This window comes from Leguminivora glycinivorella, chromosome 13 (genome assembly GCF_023078275.1).
Source record: "Leguminivora glycinivorella isolate SPB_JAAS2020 chromosome 13, LegGlyc_1.1, whole genome shotgun sequence".
NCBI lineage: Eukaryota > Metazoa > Arthropoda > Insecta > Lepidoptera > Tortricidae > Leguminivora > Leguminivora glycinivorella.
In genome coordinates, this window is record NC_062983.1 from 14149255 (window position 1) to 14171747 (window position 22493).

Genomic DNA, 22493 nt, shown 5'->3' on the forward strand with positions numbered 1-22493 from the left:
AACCTCAAATTTTCTTCGAAAAAGTACTAACGAGATACTACTTCTGATCTGATTGATTGGTAAAGGCACAGGTAGTCATAGTACCTACCCTACAACAATTCTATAGGTATGTCTAGCAAAAAACTTGTCGAAAAGATTCAATGAAATATGTTGACAATTTTGCGCGTTATCTCTCGCAAGTACTACAAAGTTTCAGCGGCGACTTCAGCGATTCATTGTATGACTAGGGGTGAAGTGAAGTCACATCTATCAACATCGACTTTATGTTGTTACCGCACTTTATGTAGTAGAAATCGCTCGTTTGCTTTTATTTTTTCGATGTGTAAGTATTTCATACTAACGAGCGATTTCTCATACATAAAATGCGGCTCGATACTGATAGATGTGACTTCATATTAATGATGAAATGGCTCAGCGTTACGATAATTCGTAATAGAATGTAACAAGAAAGAACGAAATGACAGTGTTGTTACCGGCAGGGCGTGCGTAAGTGCTCGGTTTAACGCTCCTTTGTCCCCGGTGGCCACGGTCGGCTGCCTGCGAAAATTCGCCTCCGACCGACACCTAACGCGATGGTCAAAATAACCAAATGATTCGTTCATTTCATGTTCAAGAAGAGGACATTTGTATAAGCCAAGAAAAAATATTGTAGTTTCTTAACTAACGTATTAGGTAACTGTATGGATAATGGCTCTTAAAATAAATAAGATAAAGTATGAAAAACGATTTTTTTGACTTTTTATCAAGAATATATTTATGCCGAGAGGTACTCGCCCGTGTTCTCGTGAAAAGTGTATAGATTCAACTCTACTTTTAATTATTGGATTTGACGCACAAGTTTGTGTATAATGTTTTTTGTCCCGTGTTTTTTTTTAACATTTAATTACTTCTCGCTATAGATTACTAATTAGCAATACGTACAATTGCCTCATAGCTCCTTGTTTTGTTTGTTGTTACATATTATAAAACTCCTCATTATAATAATCAAATTCAATGCCCATTACGAAACACATAAAATTGGCTACAAATTTCCTACCTACGGCCGAATTCAGAAACAAAAGAGAAAAATCAGTGTCATATAAAGGTTTGTTTTCTCTCATTTAATATAGAATGACCTTACCTCTCCTCTTATGAAGACTGTTTAATGAGCAAAAAAACGAATAAAATGCTAATTCAAAAATGAAACACGTGTGCACTATGAAGGCGAGACCAGCCCAACCGTGTCGAGAAAATGTTTACTTTCAGTCCGGTTCCATGAACCTAATGGTAAAATAAACTATTGTTTCGTGATTCACCGCTGGCTTATTTAGGCAATTGTACTAGCTGAGTGCCTACTCGTTTTTGTGAAATATTGTTAGCGATATCAATAAGTTGATAAAATATTGTTGCGGTGTTAAAGAATAGGGTAAAGAATGAGTGGAATGATGAGTGCTTGACTGCAAGATACGCATAGATTAGCAAACGATTTACCACGATAAAAAAAAGAATTATGCAGTGGTTACTATAAGGTAGGTAACCTATACCTCTGTGGAGAATGACCACAATTGGGCCCACGGTGTTCCCCCCCATGAACAGTCAAGCTGTATGCCCGGAGTGGTTTAGTGGGTATTCTCCTCCCGCGCTCCTCACTCGGAAGAGCAGCAGGTTGATGGAGCGAGTCCCACATATCCCCTGTAAGACCTTGACCCCTTTGAAGGCTGGGGGAATGCGTAAACGCATTCCACTTCGAGAAAAAAAAAAAAAGGTAACCTATACCTAGTTGAAGTCGTAAGTACATAATTAATAATTAAGCCCGTAACATTTTTTAACGAAATTATCATATAACGAAAGGAAACACGCCTACCTGCAAAACTCAAGTACTTAAAGAATTACCCACATTTAATCCGATAAAGGGTGGTTTCGAATTACCCCATTAAACCCTACCACATTGTGTAAAACTATAAAAGTTGTATAAAAGCTAATTCGCAGATGTTGCGCACTTAACGTAATTTGTAACATTGAAATCGAATCGTTAAAAAATAGGTATAAAAAGTTGAAGTAAGGATTTGCAAGATGGCGGCCAAATAAATAGAGAGCACCTGTATCCTGCGACGGCAGAGGGTGCTTCAGGGTCCATATTTACAACCCCGAGCAGGCCCTCGACTCACCACCAGTATAATTACTAGCTTTTACCCGCGGCTTCGCCCGCGTAATAAAAGTATTCTTATTGAAACGTTTACAAAAAATAAGATTTTCATTTGGATCCGTAGGTTTCTTTGTAGGTACATCTGTCCGCGATTGTTTCGATTAAGGTAAAGCGGGGCAATTCTCGACTGGAGGGCCATTGTAACTGATCTATTTGCTGTACGGTCAGCCAAGAACCTTACACTGTTTTTTGGCTGACTGTACCTTAAAATTATTACTATTGTTTTAAAAGAAATTCTTGCAATGATTGTAGAATTGTTACACAGCGACCACAGCGTAGGTAGTAGGTACGAATATGTATGTATTTTACCTATATAAATATTTATACTGGGGAAACTTCATACAACCCACATAGCCAGTATCTCGACGCTATGGTCGGTAGGGTAAAAAGTACTTCCTTGCGTTATCGCTTACAATTTTTTCCATTTTGCTTATACTTATTGCAAACGTAAACATATAAAAGGAAAGCAAACAACCATCTTCTTACAGCACATTGAATATAATAGTTATCACGGATGCAGGATACTCGCCGATGCCTACTTACTAATAATCCCTTCCCACTGAGCCACCTGCATTTTATACTGCCTAGATTGCCGACCGATTATTCCGACCCCAATCCCTATTCTTATCCCCGTCCCTATCTCTATCCTTGTCCTCGTCCCCGTCCCCGTCCCCCGTCCCCGTCCCCGTCCCCGTCCCCGTCCCCGTCCCCGTCCCCGTCCCTGTCCCCGTCCCCGTCCCCGTCCCCGTCCCCGTCCCCGTCCCGTCCCGTCCCCGTCCCCGTCCCCGTCCCCGTCCCCGTCCCCGTCCCCGTCCCCGTCCCCGTCCCCGTCCCCGTCCCCGTCCCTATCCCTGTCCCCGTCCCTGTCCCCGTCCTTGCCCCTGTCAAATTATCATGCTAGGAGGTGAACTTTGAAAAATCCTTTCTTAGTGCTCCTCTTATGGCTATTTTGGATATTTTAACCCTAATAACACTACAACAGGGGAGAAAATTACTTTTCCACCTCATTAGATTTTAAAATCGTTCTATTTATCGTGATCAGCCACCCGATAAACCTTAAAAACGATACCCATATTGTGTTTTTGACTTTACCCCCTTTGCACCCCTTTAGAGGTCAAATTTTCAAAAAACCTGAAACATGTATTTAGTCATATGTCTTTAGGAATCCTCCTATGAAGTTTCGTATAAAATAGTCAAACTAATCTTGTTTCCCCATACAAACTTTGAACCCCTATTTGAGCCCCTTAGGAGGCGATTTTTGAAAAATCCTTTCTTAGTGCTCCTCTACACTATATAAGGAACCTACGTACCAAATTTGACATCTCTAGGACCAGCGGTTTCGGCCGTGCGTTGATATGTCAGTCAGTCAGTCAATATCTTCTTTTACATATATTTTTGATATTTAAACCCCATTGCACCACAACAGGGGAGAAGGTATTTCACTTCCGCCTCGTTAGATTTTAAAAACGTTGTATTTATCGTGATCAGCGACCCGATAAACCATAAAAACGATACCCATATTGATTTTTTGACTTTATCACCCCCTTTTCACTCTTATAGGGGTTAAATTTTCAAAAAACCTGAAACACGTATTCAGTCATATGTCTTAAGGAATCTTCCTGTGAAGTTTCGAATAAAATAGTCAAACTAATCTTGTTTCCCCATACAAACTTTGAACCCCCATTTGACCCCCTTAGGAGGTGAATTTTGGAAAATCCTTTCTTAGTGCTCCTCTACACTACATAAGGAACCTACGTGCCAAATTTGAAATCTCTAGGACCAGCGGTTTCGGCTGTGCGTTGATATGTCAGTCAGTCAGTCAGTCAGTCAGTCAGTCAGTCAGTCAGTCAGTCAGTCAGTCAGTCAGCTTCTTCTTTTATATATTTAGATTGTTTACCATGCGTATGCCAGTAAGGGCCACTTGCACCAATGAAAATGGAGAGTTAACCCACCATTTTATGTGAAATTTGACAGTTGACAGCCCACTAACCCTGAGTTAAGTGGTTGGTGCAAATGGGCCTAAGTAAATAAAAATACGATTAGCTAATTTTATGTATCGTATTAAATGGCTGCGCCTACGCATATGTGCAAGTTGAGTAATAATTAACTACCTAATTACACCTATACAACACGCATATGCTATTAATGATCATTAAATACTTATGTAGATACAAGCAACCCAATGATAATTACTTATTTTATTATCGATACAATTAATGTAAAGGTTATTGAAAAACTGACGTTACAAATAGCATTTTTGTGGGGTAGTAAAATTGGCTGACTAAGAGGAAAAAACATTTTTTCTTTGTATTCCTACGCCCGTGAGTATTATTTCTTTGTACATTTATGTAATAAAAATATTCCTTCAAGTGTCTTTCCCATCACGGAATATTGGTGTTCTAGACTTTTAGGAGAAGTGCGCGGAGCCGAAGCCAACACGAAAATGCTCCCAATTTTCTTTATCCTTTTAAGTGCGTTTTCACATTATCCGATCCGATATCGGATGTAGGACCGATATCCCATACATTTAAGCCGCCATCTTTTGCCTTTGAAAAACTTCCGACATCCGATATCGGATCAGATAATGTGAAAACGCACTTAGTACGAGCTGATACGATCGTGAGGGTTGAGGGTTGTTAAGATATAAATGTCAATTATAACACATGTCATTAAAATTCGAAATTAAGTTAGCAAATCTCGATTTCTGATTTTAAAAGGGATAGGATTAAACCCAACAAAAAGGCCTTTAAATAATTATTAAGATACCCTCATTTGACACTAGAGACACTAAAATACTCGAAAAACGAACATTTTAATTAGCTATGTGCATCAAATGCGTCCATACTCAACACATTGTTTGCACGCCTGTAATTTTCCTCGTACCAAGACATGAGTCACCACATAAGTGAAAACATAACAATTACAGGTACCCCTAATGGGGTCTCTTATCTGTCTATTGTTTAACGCGTTTTTTTCCCACGGTGCGGCGCTGATAACGCGCAGAGGTAACCTTATCATTAGGAATTTAAAGTTTTAAGACTTTTTTCACCACACCAACTGGTAAAGGCTTTCTTTGCTATTCGAAAACTAATAGCAAAATTGCATTTTATCCACAAGGGGGCAAAGTAATTTCATACAAATTTTAACTCGATGTCTTAATCTGGCTGCTAGATTTTACCTATAAATGATGATTTTGAATCACAAATGTTGGATAAATTGATGAATTTGATTTAGTTTCATGTTTCATAACTATTTTGTTCGTGTTGGTGTGGTGAAAAATTTTGTGTTTCACTCGGTGGCAAAGTTTGTTTAACCTTCGTGCCTTGATACCCTCGCAACGCTCAAGATTCCACTTTTTGAACCACTCGCTACGCTCGCGGTTCAATATTGGAATCTTTCGCTTGCTCAGGTATCAATATTGGCACGTGCGGTTAAACAACTACTTTGCCCCCTTGTAAAACAAATAACTATTGTCTCCAAAGTAAGTTGAATTTTGTTATCCTCTTTTTATTTTGAAGGATAAGTATTCTGTCAAAATATATGAATGAGCCAAATTGAGTAAGCAGAATAATTTTATCTGATAATTAGGTAGAGTTTAGGTAGAGTCACTATAAGATTATGCTTAATAACATTATTTAGTAGAGTTTTAATACAAAGTTTAACGAGTAACGCAAGAAATGCTACGATTCTAGTGGCTACTGTACTAACTTTTAAGAACCACCAGTAATGATAAAAGTTTGGGAGTCTGGTAGACTTAAAAAAATGTTGGCAAATAAAAATAAACCCTTCCATATTTGCACGTCAGCTATTTCTAGTCTTTTACCGAATTGGATCCTTTGATAAACGGCATGTAGAGCTAATAGAGCTAAATAAGGAATCATTTAATTACTGCAATCACAAGATATATATTTTATTAGTACCTAATTAGTATACAACGATTATCAAGTGGTGGGTATGTAACTCAAGAGCCATTAAAACGTTTTGAATGTTATGATTTATGATAGTACCATTCATCTACTTAGTCGGGGAAAAACAGAGATTACACTATGCAACTGTCGTTTGGATTTTGAAAATTATTTCTGTAAATATGTACTATTTAAATCACCAGTACCGTCGAGTGCTATCTCATCAAGAAATAATAAAATGCCAACCATCCATACAAATTGCCAGTAAAGAAAACCTACACCTTAGATATACCTGTCCTTAAACTAAAAACAAAAATTGTGTATTCATGTCATGGCGGCAGAAAACGCATTGTTGAATTGAAACATCAACGGAACGGCATCGAACAAAGACAGTCGGCAGTCAAGTGCAAAATCCCGCGACCCACGCGTCTGATAACAGACAAAATGTAATATATGAGCCGAATCCATTATCCAATGACGTACACCAATTACCCATTTAGTGCAATTCGGGGCATCGTAGAGTCTAGCGCTCGCGACCCGCGCCGTCACTCACTCAAAGCACCAATTCAAAATATCACTAGCGAGCACTGTTCGGGAGCGTATCGAACTTTCGATCATTTCAAACCAGTCCATCCAGAGTTTACAAGCACTGAGCTGACGCGCGTGCTTCGCAGCGGCCGGCGCGCGACTAGGCACGCCGTACTCAATGGGCGCGCAGTGGGGCGAAGCTCGCACTCCCTGAGCTTACGAAAATTACCAATTGCGCTCTCCCCGTTCATGAGTGGACATTCGCATTGCACTTCTTAACCTGGCCAAATTTTAAACGCTAGGACTTGTTAGGTAACACTGCTCGAGCACCTGCTCGCACCCGAAAGTGAACTGCGCGTTAGAAGGAGATGAAGTGCACCATCAGGCGGACCGGATGGCGGACTCGGTTATGAATGAATCCGCCGTCCCGCTCCGCCGTACCGGTTCGCGTATTCCAGTCTCGCTCGGGTACAGGTTGTCGTAGAGGAAGTGAAAGGGACGAGGCGTAGTAAATATTGCGTTCCGCCAGGATTATAAAGGGCTTTGGTTTTTGTTACAAAGGATAACCGTCGGCCATTCATAGTTTAGTTGGGCTAGATGCGTTTTCGTGACGTCAGATTCGAGTGAAAAGGTCGGGTTTGGAGGATTAGTTTTGAGAGTAATAATATGTAATATGGTTTAGTAAGGTGCGGTGTCGAGGGCACGGGTCCAGCATTGTTCGCGGTATTGTTATCGGTGGGCGCGCCTCAAACGGCCCATGTCAATGTTTGAACGAGCGACGTGACGTACACTCAGCTTCAGAAATATCAGTGTGGTCAAAACTGGCAGTCCTCAAACTCCACTCTATTGCCCATGGCATAAGGAGCGTGTGTTTTTAAGCGGCACGTTCAATATCATCGCGGTTGACTGTGTGTAGGGTCTTCCTTTGTCCCGAGCAAACACTCGGCCGACACAAAGTTTCCACTTGACTCTGGCCTAATGTCACCGGATGTGATGGCTCCTTATACGACAAATCTTACCAAATCTTACTCATCGAGGAGAACACATGAGTAAGATGAGCAAATGAGCAAACTAGAGAATATTTTTGGGGCTTAAAATTCAAAGTAAAATTTATCATAATAAATAAGTAGATGTTTCACGGACATGTTGTTTGGAGTACATTTATGATTACTCGACCCAAAATTCTGGGGAAAATAGGTGTTCAAACAAACGTAACTTGCTTTCAAAAGTTTCGTAAAAATAAACACAGAACGCAACAAACTTTCGCTCAAACAAACAGAATGTAGTTGTCCTCACGTTTGACATATAGTACAAGTTATATATTTACTTATACATAATAATCACGTGTAATTTTAACCTAGTTGGCCTAGTACAGAAGAAAATATTGATACATAAGGCTGAGGTAGATTTCTAAAAATAAAACTAATCACCCTACCAGCGCCGGAGGTCTGAAAGCGACAAATCCCTGTAACCTGTAAGTCAGGTTTTCCTCAGGTGCTATTTGAACAGATCTTGCTTCCGCTAGCATTGCATATATTTTCTTTGTCTAACATATAGTAGAGTCACTTGCATAAAAATATCCCAGAAAACCTTATTTGTGTAGTCGTAATATAATAGTTACTAATGTTACTATCTTATATCTTATCATCATTAAGTGAACGTTAAGTAACGTACGTTACGTACGTACGTAAATAACGTACTGTGATCGTGACGTTCTAATACATATTTTTAAAAATAAGGACCTGTACCTATATAGAAATGCATGAGTGCATGCACTCTGTTTCTTCTGATATAAATCAAATCAAAATCAGAACGTTAACAGTGAGTCTTGCCACAAATCAATGAGATCCCGTCGGGCCATGTAACCTCTGAGCGCCAGGTGCTACGCGGGAAGTTCCCCCCCTTCCCCCTCTTGCCCACCCTCTCACCTCTCGCACTCCCGCGCACGCACACATGCGCAACACCAAAGGAAGTGCACACATGCACAACATATACTAGTGACGTAGATCCGCGTAGATGTGTGTTTTCGTAATTTGTGCCGTTCTATATCAAAAGGTACCACATTGTCTCTCAAGCATAGGGGTATCTAACAAGTAATTTGTTAAAAGATACCAGCAAATATCGTCCGTATGGTAAGCGTTAATGTGGTATCTTTTACTGAGAACGTCACATTTATTTTATTAATGGCCTGCATTTGCGTATGCGTCGGTCTTCGTGCATGAAAAATGGCGGATATAAATATGAATTTGAGTGGACGCTAATTCAAAAGTATGGTTATTTAAAAGTGTAAAAGTGTTCATTTATCGAGGCGGTGCCTTGAGTGAATACTTTGTAGTCTTTTAGATTTATGGACGACAAAGAAGCACTTTGACTCCTGGATGATACATAGCGCCATTAGTGGAGTCACTTAATGCCCTGACAAATTAATTAAAGGATGTCTTACTTAAACATAATTAAAAACCTTTAAGAAAAGTCAGAAAAATTGCACTGATTGGCTAGCACGATATCTATTCGCGAATTAGCAAAGTAATCTTCTTCATACGTATTATCGTGGATTTCCGCCAAGTAACGCCTGATTCCATCGATTAACAAAAACTTATTTAGTTTAAGGTAATTTAAAGTTTAACGCACTTAAGAAATATTAAGTCTCGACTGTCTCCATCAAGATTTAATACAAAGGTTGCTGACTAATCGACAAAACTATTTTAGAATTCAGTACGGTTCGCAAACCATTGTTACCGTCTCAGAATAGACCCAGGGAATATCAACAGGTAGCGTACAAAGTATCCTTCCGGTATCCGAAAATCGATGTCCTATTCAACATTAAAACTAAACTACCCTGCATAGAATCGAATTTTGGTTTGTGGTGGTAATTTTTTTAGCCTTTTCCATGTCCATAATATAAAATGTTAAAGGGAATTGAATGCTTCGTGTTAAAAATTAAGGTTGAAAGTGTAAAGGGGGTAGAAACATATCCGGTGCAATGGGACACCGTGGGGAAGTGAGCAACAGGGTTGGTTGGTAACCCTTTCATAATGATGACTTACATTATGATAAATATGATAATATGTACAGTTATTATAATATTATATACTTGGTAATACGATACGTGAAGTCTTTAAATGGCGAATAAGTTTTATAAAATTGCTTTAACTAGATAGCTATCGTGAGACACATGAAGTTGAATCATATGATGTTGAGTATGAATTAATATGAAGTTATTTTAAACGCTTTGAGTCATTTAGAATAATGAAATGTTAACACAAGTTACAAATGCCATAGGCATTTATTTGCGTAAAAGTTGTTTTATATATCATAGATAATAGATATTAAATAAGTTCACTTATACGAGTTAGGTCATAGAATTTATAATACTAAATATTTAAATGTTTATTAAATAAGTTGTGCTCAGCCAGGCAAGTATGGTCGCCCGATAAATGATAAAACATCAGGCCGGCACTATCGCACTATTTGTAAGTGCGCCCATGCTTGCCTGCCAGCTTACTAAGTCAAATACAGTTATTTTTCAAAACTTTATCGCTTGCAGTACAGCCACAACTCAGCTAGTATTTCAAGTTACTTAAATTAAAAGTATAAAAGGATATGCCAATGTTGTAACTAATTTATACTGGTATTAATTGCTCCTTTAAATACCTATAATTTTCCTACGTTATTTGTTTTCTAATCAGATCGTAATAAAAAGAACAATAAAGCGTGTAACCTTTTACGAGGCACGAGTAATGGCTTGAACAAGTGGACTCGCCAGTAATTATGAGTGTAGCTTTTGCCCATCAGCGTTTAAGTCTTTTCTACGACGATTAACGCATACCGACGCAGAGAGTAGGTACATGTGGATACTTGGATAGCTTAAAATTCTTCTAGCCATCCTAAGACGCAGGTCAATTTCTCCGGTTTGAATCACATGATATAAAACGTATGTAGTGATTCCCTTCCAATTACATTACATTCTTTCGTAATATATTGCCTTTCTCGAGTAACTCAAGTTACGTAAATTAAAATACAACCAACTCTGGCATAATTACTACAAATCAACTTTATTAAACAAGACCAAACTGTAACAAACTAAACCGAACGCATTTTATTATGCCACTTAACTATTTTAGTATCTAATTACACCGACTATCAACATTTCATAGAATCAATCGTAACCAAATAAGTCAAACAGATACCAACTGTTTTATTTATGCAGCTCAATTTAATTAATAACGTCCAAAAGAAACTATAACCATATTTCAAAGCTACCTCCTATTAAGAGAAAAATTACACGCAACTGTATCGTATAAGCAAGTATAAGCTGTCCTGTATTAATTAAACATATGGTAGAGCAATTCCTCGGCCCGTAGAGGCGCCTCCGACTGGTTCTTCGGCAATATTAATTTATATTGCCCAAATTAAATTAACATCAACTTTGAACATTGTTTCCAAGGAATATATTAAGTAATATAAACAGCAACACACATTAACGAGCACCATCAATAAGAGCTCGAGAAAGACGTGAGAAACTCTCCGGCCGTATCTATGCTTGCCAATTCAAATCGCCTAATAAAGATAAATAAATTCCTACCAAATAAACTCATTTATCATTTGCTCTTACAAATGAAAAGAATGGCAGTCGTATTCTACGGAGGCAGACGCATTATGCCGCGCCAGCGAGCGAGGCTTCAAAAACAATCACCAACAGTAAAATGTCGAACGGAACCATAAAAAGTTGAGTAAAAGGCGTCGAAAGAAGGCAGCGAATTTTGAACGAAACCTGTTTAATGAGGGTCGAATTTAAATACGAAAATAATGCGGTTCCCACGGCGTCGGTCGCGGGAACGGAAGCCCCGCGCGACGCGACGAGCTTTGTCGCGTCGCGGCGCGGCGACGCGGCGACGCGACATCGCCCGACACGGACACGACACACCCAGCCTCGAGGACACCACACCACACGAACCAGCCAACCCGCAACCATCAATGAATTAATTCGACCTATTCAAACAAAACGGACCGACACAGCCTCAATAAAATCGACCAAATATATAGCCTCTCTGCGTGTTGACATAATTTATTGTAGCCGAGTGTGAGAACTTTTGCAAAATGCTCAGATTATATAGCAATACACGCGGTTTTGATAAACGATAAAATTAACATGACAAATGACTACAGTTCTCTTTAATATATATATTTTTAGTCTCTAATATATTTTTCAGTTATATTTAATATATATTTTTTTAATATATTGACGTAGGTACATAAACCCACTGAAATTCTTATTATGGTTCGTATTTTATTTATTATTTTATAATCGACACTAAGTTAAAGAACTAGATAGTGTAATGCGTAAAATTTAGTTCAGTATTAATTATAATATCGTCATTAAAAATAATCCGAGTTTAATATTCTAATCTCACAAAATAGGCAAATCCTGATCCAAGCTGCGTAATAAAACCATACTATGGTTTTTAATTTTGATAAAACGCCGTTTTAAAGTTAAAAGGTATGTATATTACACAGATAATGCCACTAATATAGATAAGGGAGGCGTTAGATTGAATATTTTAAATGAATGGTTGCCTAACTAAGATAGGCAAATGTTTAATTATTTATGCATATTCAAGTGGACTGATACGAGTATCATAATTGGCTGGATATCAATGTTAATACAGATTACAGTCCAACTAAATTAAATATCATTCACTATAATAGTTGGATATTCTTAACGTTTGATTTTATTTATAATATTTACAAGACGTTCAAGGAAACCTTGCAAAAGACAGTTTACTTTTCGAAATATACACGTTGTAAACATGGCGAGGTGGGCCCGATTGTTTGAGCTTACTTTCGATAATGTCAATACGCGACCTCAGGCAACGGAACTCGTCCCAACAGCTTTATTTGTATACTTTACACGGACTATTTGAATCAACCATAAACGTTTGAGTGTACTTATGAGTTAAGTAATGGTACAAAGAAAACAGATTAGTCAGGTATACGGACCATTTTTTAAATGACAAGACTATTTGAAGAGGTTGGCCTATTCAAGAACATATATTGCCAAAATCAACTGATTATAGATAGACTCATAGGGGGCCCACTGACTATCACTACGAAGGACGATAGCAACTTGTCACTTGTCAGTTATTTAGCGTTACCTATCCCTTTTTGCTTTTAACTGACAGTCTTAAGTATGTAGTCCGGTGAACTGAATGACCCTTTATTTCACTCGATTTTTAACCCTGTGAATACTGGTTCGTTATAAATCTCATTTTGGGTTAGGTTAGACATAATTAGTTATTTCTATTCCCGGAGTTATACTAGGAATGTGTGGTCATTCCAGACAAAATGCCATATTAATAGATAGGCCGGTGAATAGGCAAGTGGGAAATTAGGCAACAATTCCTAGAATTACTAAATAAGCGGAGTGAGTCAGTGTTATTCATCCTCAACCTAGATTGTACTCGTACGAGGGAAAACTGATTTGCTCAATGTTGTAACGTAATAACTTCAAATTTCGACGCAATGTTGGACAATTTGTACGAGTTTCTTACTTGTTATATTATACAAAATTTGTTTTAATTTTACTGTTTTTATCGTTTCTGTATTAGAAATTGAATAAAACCTGTAAGCAAACTAATATTATCAACAGGTGGTCTTAAAACCATAAAGCGTTTTGGCAACGATCATCGTATATTTATGTCTTATTCAAATGAAGTCCTATCATTTTTATGTTTTACTACATTAAGAAGATTGATTAGTATCTATTGATAGATTTGTTTAAATCTGACAACAATTTATAGTACTTACTTATCTTTTTATCTTCCCGTCAGCTACTGTGTATAGAGTAGTGGCTATTTAATAAACAGTGAATTAAACTTTAGTTATCTTTCAGATAGGTTGAATTATGGCTTCCACCGACGTTTGTAAACAATATTTACATACGCTTATTACCATACAACATAAAGTATCTTAATTAAAGAATACGACATGTCCAATGGAGTATCTTAATTCAGGCAGTAGGTAAGTAAGTTACGGTGAAGCCGCGGAGATAGGGAGATAGGCGGGCGGACGGCGGAGGCGCGCGAGATACCATCTTGAGTTAAGATTCTGAAGGCCCAGATAACATCGCCGCTGCTCAGTGCCATTGACACGTGTAAAATCGGATATTAATCAACCAAACGTACGTCTTCACTGCGATTTAAGCCGCTGAGTTGAAATAAAAAGACATTTCTCTTTATCTAAACTGCTGGTTAGATTTCTTTTAGTAAACTTATTAAGTCTAACTTTATAGGTAACTTTATGTTTGGTAACTGAGCCAGGACCCTTTTGTTTTTGCTGCAACGCACACAGCAAACCCACCCATATTTTAATGTAGGCTATTGTTGTTTTTTCTGTAGTGTTAGTACTTTTTATTGTTTATTTTTGTTTTAATTGTTTAATTTTGGTGTGTATTGTAGCAAACAAATAAATGATTATCTTATCTTATCTTATCTTATGTTTATGTCTTCGAATGTGACGTGACGACTCGAAATTCACGAAAACATTTCAAGCGGTACGTTTCTGTTTTTCGGAATTAATTAAACGTTAATTCATGCGTGTAATTCAGGTTTATTTTTGAGACACTAAAACAAACAAGCAGAATGTTCGCACGGGAAAAAGTGACGATGGTTGATACATTAACTTTTTATGACACTTACCTGATATCAACAACACTGTTAAGATACGGTAATTAATGCAGATCCGTATAAGTTCGGCGAACGACGGTTTAGGTAATCGCTTCTACCTACCATTTGAATTTAGTTGCTCGTTAACATAAGTGTACCAAATCGTAAACCGAAAGAGGTCGCTGTACAAATAAAACGTTGCCCATACAACCATTTCAGTCGCAAAATCTTCAAATCAGTAACTAACTGTCAAATGTGACATAACGCGTGGTAACGTCGTGCAAACAATGCGACCGTATTGTTACAATAACAAAGTGTAGTCGTCGTGTGCACTCGTTACGGTAACAAAATGTGTACGAATTTGTGGCTGTCAATGTCACTGTCAGAATGACTTTTAACGACACTTTATTAGTCGACGTTTGCACACATAACGGTAACAACATGTGGACGAATTTGTGGCTGTCATTGTCACTGTCAGAACGGTTTCTAACAGTGACATTGACAGAATTTGTACACACATGTGTAGGTCTGATTACCGAACTGCTCCTAAACCACTGTAACCGCAAATGACAATCTGAAATACGAAGGTTTCTCAAACTTTCTTGTGAAGTTGTGGACTGGTTGCTTTGAATCATTTAAATATGAGCGAATTAAATAATAATAAACGACGACGACCATTTAAGCACTCTTCGACATTTTATAGAAATGTGGGAAAGTTAAGAAAAGTGCAGAATGATAATACAAATAGATAAGCACTTTATAGTTACTTAATGTATTAAATATATAATTTTTAATTCTTATTGATAAAAATGAAGTGCAGTGTTGCTTTACACAATAAAAGTAGGAATCAAATGAAATAGAGTACATATTTACTGTGATATTAATAGAATTTCTGTTGCGCAATGATAGTTTTTTTCAGTACAGATGCTGCTTTTTACACGCAGTAGTGCGAGCAAATCAAGCAATGATTCATTTCTTGTCTGGTCGAAACTCTTAGCTTGGATTTAAGTACTGAAAATCGTCATACGATACACGTGCGAAAAGGACATTCACAACTCGTGTCGATTTAAAACACTCCCTTCGTTCGTGTATTAATTTATCGCTACTCGTATCGATTTTCCTCTTTTCCGCACTCGTATCTACAAGTATTTTGTTTAGGTTACAAAAAAAAAAACATTTTATTTACTCTACTACGTTTTATTTATGTCTCTTTAACATTACAAATTTGTAGACACTTATCTATACAAAAATCTTGACAAAAGAAGTACAGATCGCAGAAATTAATGTTGATAGTAATATTATTGACGACTACTTCAACAAGTGTCAATTGTGAAATGCCGCAAAATACTAGTTGCTCTATAGAAGACCATAATAATATGATCCCCGATCCTTTACAACCCAGCAGCTCGGTACGCACGTTACATTTTTTTTTAAATCTTCTTTAGTGAGGGCAACTGAGTACGACGGCATATTTAATTGTTTATAAAGTTTGAGGATACCTGGAAAAAAATAATACAAGAATTACGCCATTTTGAAAACAGCTTTCGGTCACGCGTGTACGCTGCGACCATTTTGCGACCGTTTGTCGACCGTTTGGTGACCGTTTGGCGACTGTTTTTTTACATGGAATATTACCGTCTTAATCCATATTTCAACAACTTTATTGGTTTTCTAGGCATTATTTTTAATATTTCAGTATAGTGTATGCACCGGAGCACTAAAACTTCACCAATCAATATACATAACACGCAAACACCGAGTAGTCAATAATATTATTACTGGTTAAACTGAGGTAAATTGATGGCGCGTTGATAAATTTAGACTTATTTTATGAAATCACTCGAGCAATTTAATTGGCCATGGTAATTAGCCCACATTATATTACAAATGCAAACAATATTTATCTTTAACAAATTCTTACGCCATTACATTTTAATGTCAAATGGTTTTATTTCTTTTTTACTTTGACGTCTCTGACAGTCGCCATTTGAAAAGAATGAAATGAACGAATGATTTTCGGAAAGTAGTCGCCAAACGGTAACAATGTGTGCACGCGTAGTGCACACTTCTGTCACTTCTGTGACCATTTGTGCCTGTTACCAATCGTCCCCATTTGGGTCGCCGCGACTAAACGTCGACCGTACTGCGACTAAACATTGAGACCCGAAGACCTGTGTGTACACAAAATAGGAGGATTTGCGTAGGAACGGCGACCGATTATGGTTATATGGGTGTTATCTACTTCTAAATTAAGTACACTCGTTTCTGCCGACCCGAAGACAGCTCAAGCGGTTACAGTATCGATAGTTGACGTACAATTTGGATTACTTCCAATCGAATCGAGGTCTGATGGAGGTCAAAATCGCGGCAGACCGGTCTTCAGCGCTTGCAACACGGCCCGACGCCGCCGCCGTCGCAAGCGCCGTCGTGAGAACATTCGCCGCGACCGCTCTAGCCGGACCCCTGCCTCACTTCACTCGGCCACTCGCCTACCAGTTTCATGAACGAACCCGGGACGCGTCACGGCTCATCAAGTTCTGGCTGTCCGGTCGCCTTTTCGTCGCACACTAAAATCACGTGTAAAAACGCTCATTTGTGATAAACCAGTGTAGGTGTGGTTTGTGGAATAGATTAGATCGATTAACCGAAATTTCCATTATTATTGTCCCGTGAGAATATTTGTTAAATTAACGAGAAAGTCGAGTGACGTTTTAATTGTTCCTACATTTACGTGTCCAGAGATTAATGAAGGATATAAAAATGTCGCCGGGCCGTCGTCATCATTATCGGTGTTCAGAATCGGCTGCGAGTAAAAAGGTTTCTTAAACTCTTTAAAGCAGTGAGGCAGGCTAAATGGCGCAATTTGGTAAAAGTTATATGTGCAATTAGTTGCGAGGAGCAAAAACCGCGTACGTGAAGTCACGCTATGTTTGCGAGTATTGGCAGTAATCCGCAAGATATGCCATTCATGTCAATTCTTTCCTTCTATTGATGTTTATGTTTGCCGAAGTATATGAGCATTCCATTTTAGTCCTACCGTATAATTTGTATTCCGAGTCAAAAAAGAACCGATTACAAATTAATGCGATTAAAAAGATATAAAGTTGACGGTGTCGAAATATGAGATCGATTTGAGTGAGATATCCATCTTTGATAAATCGTCATTTAGAAAGCTCAATCCGAGCAACTGTTTATGCGATGATTTCGTATGCTATGCATCAACTGTCTTCTTCATAACAACGTGCATGCATGCTCGTGTAATGATGGCCGGGCCCGGACTGTTAGCCGCAGGAAATGTCCGGCGAAAAAACTAGAAAGCCTGCGACTCCATAAGACACGGGAATCTTGCCTTCCGCTAATTATTTACGATATATTGCGTAACGGTGAAACGCCGGGAAGGAGACAGGAAAAAAACATGTTCCACAGGATGCAAGTTGCCAACTCTGAGAGCGGGCCAACCTGGAATCAACCTTTCTTATACACGATAAAGTTGACAGTCAACCGGCTGGCGAGTCTGCTTGGTCACTTTTAGAATATCTTTATTCATGTTACGAACGATCTCGATAAAGCAGTAGTGGACTCCGATCGATCGGTTCTCTCATCGACTTCAGGCTCTATGATCGCGCATTAGGATACAGAATGCCGTAGATACTGTTGCGAAGACCGGTCTGTTTATACTGGTATCGTAATTAAAGATACCATAGCAGGAACCAGGAAGAGTGTCGTACTATCTCAATAGCCAGCCGGAAGTCGCTCGATCTGTGAGTTCATTCATAAATGAGTGTCTCGACGCGACAACGTTGTATGACAAGTTGACGCGGCGGATCATATCGGCCTTATACCGAGTAATCCGAAGGTTTGTTTTGCATTAACGAGTTGCACGTAATAATTAAACGTGAATGAAACGAAGCAGTTAATTGAGTAGAATATGAACAAACATTTCGTAAGCCCGTCGCGTCGGTAGGTATAGTGCTTACGAGCTTGATTTTTATTGGCTGGCTTTCCGGTGGTTTTCAGCATTTTATATAATAAAAAAACATCGTGGGATCTCTTTATATATTCCATTCCACCCAATATCTGCAAAAAAATATAAATGACGAGACAACTTTGATAGACAACATTATTTTATGACTTTAATGGTATCACACCGAGTGTTAACATGTCTGACAGGTTTCGCCCATAACCATCCCCGTAATTACATACAATGGTACCCGATCGACTGCTTTTTCACAAGAATTATGAATCATAATCGACAATAACACTGTCCCCACAAAAAGGATCGTCTAAGGCATATCGCTCGGGCCCGCACACAAATCACCCACATTTTCATAAATTAAAAAAACATCTAAGCTTGCTCAAACAACGAAGGACAATGGGACAAAAACTCGCATAAGGGACGTATGTTAATAATGAGAGTCGCATCAGTTGAGGCCTTTCGTCAGATAGACGAGCAAGCCAACTCTAACTCACATTTGATTTCTTTCGGACATCTAGGGTGTCATTTGGACGTTTTTCGTTTCGCTTGTGCTTGTTTCTAGTTGTGTTGGTGCGAGCGAGAAGTGCTATGGCTGGGTGATATCTTTATGTAGATATCCTAAAGGCATGTGTAAGATAGAATTGGCCTGAATGTCACTGCGAGTCTTGTCTGGAGCAAAGGGCGGCTCTGATTGCCGTAATCGAGTTAAGTAGTGGACAGACAAACAAAAAGAGTGCAATTAGCGGCGTGGGCGCAGGAAGACACACTCTAATGGGGATGGCAAATTTAATTACAATCTCGGCGAGTTCCTGCTTCCTCTGACTGTCTGGTGAGGGTTTTAGTTTATTCTTTGTGCTTAATTGGCCTATAAAAGTCGACTTGAAGAATTGAGAAATTTGGGAAATATGTTGTGCTTTATAAATTGAAATAGATATCATACACGAAAGAAAAAACGACAAGGCCCACTGGTGGCCGAGCCGGGAATCGAACCCGGGTCTTCAGCTTACGCGGCTAACGTCTTTACCACTAGACCACCCGCCCGCCGTGGTACCTGACGAAATTTCTCTAGTGTATGTTATCTCTGATAAGGCTAGGCGCCTTTTTTGAAAACAACAAAACAACACATAAGTAGTACTTAAGGGTACTTATTAAGTACCCTAGTAAAGTTGTATGTTGCGTTTTGTTTTCTGCAGTGAACTGTTATATTATACTCCATCTATATTTTTTGGCTTGTTTAGCAATTTGCAAAGAGAACAATAAGATTTTTATTGAAAGTGTGTTAAAAAGTTTGGCAAAATGTTTCATCTTACATACTACTTTGTATTGGTATGTGAAGTCGAAGGAATGCAAGTAGTCGATGCTACTGGAATGTATTGAACCAACGACTAGTAGTTTAAAGCAAACTAGAAGTGTGAAAACGGCTCATGGTCCAGTGTAAATCTAATAGGCACGTAGATAATAACGGGTTTGGCTCCACCGATCCTCGTCCTCGTCAGGAAGTGCCACCGGACGCGCGTATCTCACTACTCAACCTGTCTCCCTCACACTCACATCTCACGTCGAACTACTTATACAATTCTCTCTTTCTTACCATCAGGCTCCATCATTTTTGAACTTACGCAACCCATGTTCGTGTAGTCGACTTTTATTTTGTCTTGTCTGGTCCGGCCGTCTAAATTAATGCTACAGCCACTCTCTATAGCTACTGTTTAATGATAGGTATTACGGGCCATGCCTCGAGATTACTCAATGTTTTTTGTCAGAGAACCAATTTTGTAAACTATCCACTGACAGTCAATGGTCCAGTATTTTTGATTCCACAATCGGATTGATTTCTTCGGATCGAGTTAATGTTTATTTACATTTGCAGCGAGATCCCGCGTTAGAAATCATCTCGCGTCCGGCCACTCCGGCCATTCCGTCAGTTGCAGCGTTTTAATTTTAATGAAACTGGCCGCGCGGGAAAGCCACACCACACCGGCTCTGCTTCCGCTCGCAACGCTGCGCTTCATTCATAAATCCAAACACGCGCTCCAAAACGTCCCAAGCGACTTATATTCGCACAGAATACCGACCCTATTACAACAGTGAAAGATTGAAACTAGATGCACGATGCAACACTGAAGCCATTTAAGAAAGAACAGACACCGCTCAGAAAAAGTCCCAAGAAAAAAGTCTTAACTCGTGGCACGTGCAGACGAAAGTGGTTTTTCCTCCGACAGGCAGAAAGTTGTTTTCCGTTTGCGGAAACGTCTCCAATTAGTCCTTTTAAGGCGCGACCGTTCTCGGTTGATTTACTCGCTTGTCTTGAATGGGATGCGTTCTGCGGCCGCTGAGGTGCGAAGATCTAGTGGGTAATCTATGAATGGAGTTGGTGACTGTCGATAGCTTAACGATATCAACGCGCGAGTGCTGGAAAAACCGAGTCGCGTTACCATAGTGGGCCGTTCTATTTACGTAGCTGGGTGGTGCTGATTATGAAAGCCCGGTAATGTATGTTAGGAAACTTGTAGTCGCGAGCCCGCCGGCCGGCAGGCTAACTTTCTTCTGCGATTTATCGCTATTTTAATACGTGTGTTAGATAAATATGTTAGTTAAATGTTTGCTAAAAGCCTGATATACAACTACACGTATTGGAAAGGATTATATTTATGAAGTATTGCATTGTGAGAGCATGTAATACCTATATACATATACATTAAATAACATGATTATACTTTTAATAAACGTTAAATTGAAAGTCTGTCGAAACCACAAATCAAAAGAGCCTTAAGCGCAAGAAATATGACCTCAAATCATAAGTAATGATTATAATGTAGTGTAATATTTCAACAAGATGACTTTATTATTCTACTAATATCGTTACCGAACCGACAAACTAACTGTACCGTGGTTCAACACGGGGGCAAATTGAAATCGATAATGACGGGTGACCGGCCGCGGACCGAATGGCCGATACTCGATACTCGAAAACTCGAAACCGAAGCTCATCCGAATTTCCGAGAACCGCCTAATCGATGGTTCCCTTTCAATTTTTCGAGTATTTTGCACAAACAAAAAGGCTTCGGTGCCACACTGTCTGCACCCACAAAAGGGCCAACTTTTTTACAAATTGTAGGTACCTTACAAATGCAACCTGTGCACCTTTTGGAAAACGAGTTTATTCTTTAGATTATTGAGTACATTTTATACGGCAATTTTTTTATATAATGAGCAATGTTTTTGCCTGCCGCTATTCACAATATGGTGTCTCAGAACACCGGATATAGTTAGATTGTCCCGTGAATGGGATGGGATAAAAAAACATATTTACGATTATGCACGAGCGATTTGTCGTCACTCGATACGATTTGCGAGAGAACCCGGGCGCCTATTGTATAGAGTAAAAATGTATTACCTATACTAGACATAATGTTTAGCTATAATGTTAAACATGTAGGTATATCACGTTATCATTTCAAAGTAGATAAGTTTTAGTAAAATAAGTTACAAAATATCCGCTATTTTATAAAACAATAATATCTTACAAATTCTGTAAAATTTTATCTCTTTCCCATAATCAGATCAAAATGGCGAGTAGGGAGACCCTATAATGCTCTGATGAATAACGCATATATTTACTTTTGAAGTGATGAATTTGATTATCCAAAAATCCTGTCAGAACAAACATCTTAAGAATGTTTCCTGCCATTACCACATGATTCACTTTTCAGTTTCACCAACCATTAGTGGCTTTAAGATGCAAATAAACAGCGTTTTGTAACCGTATAAATGTTCAATTAATAATCGATACAGCATGTCACAAAAGTATGTCGCGTGAGTATGAAGTGCCGCTTATTAAATGTCGGGACATGTCAGCAGGGTTGTATGATGAGGGTAATCTATATTTGTAATGTTTCTGTGTTTTTCGTTTGAACCGATTTAAAAATATTTTTGCATACTTAAGTATGTCAAGTTAATGCATGGCAAATGTTAAAATAAATAAATACACAATTTATATATGTCAGCGGCCGATATATATTATATCATCATTTTGATGGCAGGTAGTCCATATGACAATGTTATGTTAGTGTATAAGTATTGTTTTTCTGAAGTGCTACATTATACTGTTTTATTTTTAATTTAGTAAATACTAGGAAAGTTTGGCAACCTCTTTTAGAATTTCCAATGGACATTTAATTATTTTTTAACTATACAAGATCTTAATGCTTAAATCTGACATCCAAAGAATTCGA

General features: G+C 38.5%; 1 protein-coding gene across 4 annotated transcripts in view; it reads right to left on the reverse strand.

The window, feature by feature from the left end:
- LOC125232397 (ETS-like protein pointed) overlaps positions 1 to 22493 on the reverse strand; it is a 198546-nt gene that overhangs the window by 76671 nt on the left and 99382 nt on the right. Inside the window, exon 1 of one of the 4 annotated variants that reach the window (XM_048138043.1) lies at positions 6583 to 6763. The exons of 2 other annotated variants lie outside the window; for them this stretch is intronic. The gene's annotated coding sequence lies outside the window, so the exon portion shown is untranslated. Of the gene's footprint in view, positions 1 to 6573; positions 6764 to 22493 lie in introns of those variants that run through there. One more of the 4 variants, XM_048138045.1, reaches the window with a different exon arrangement.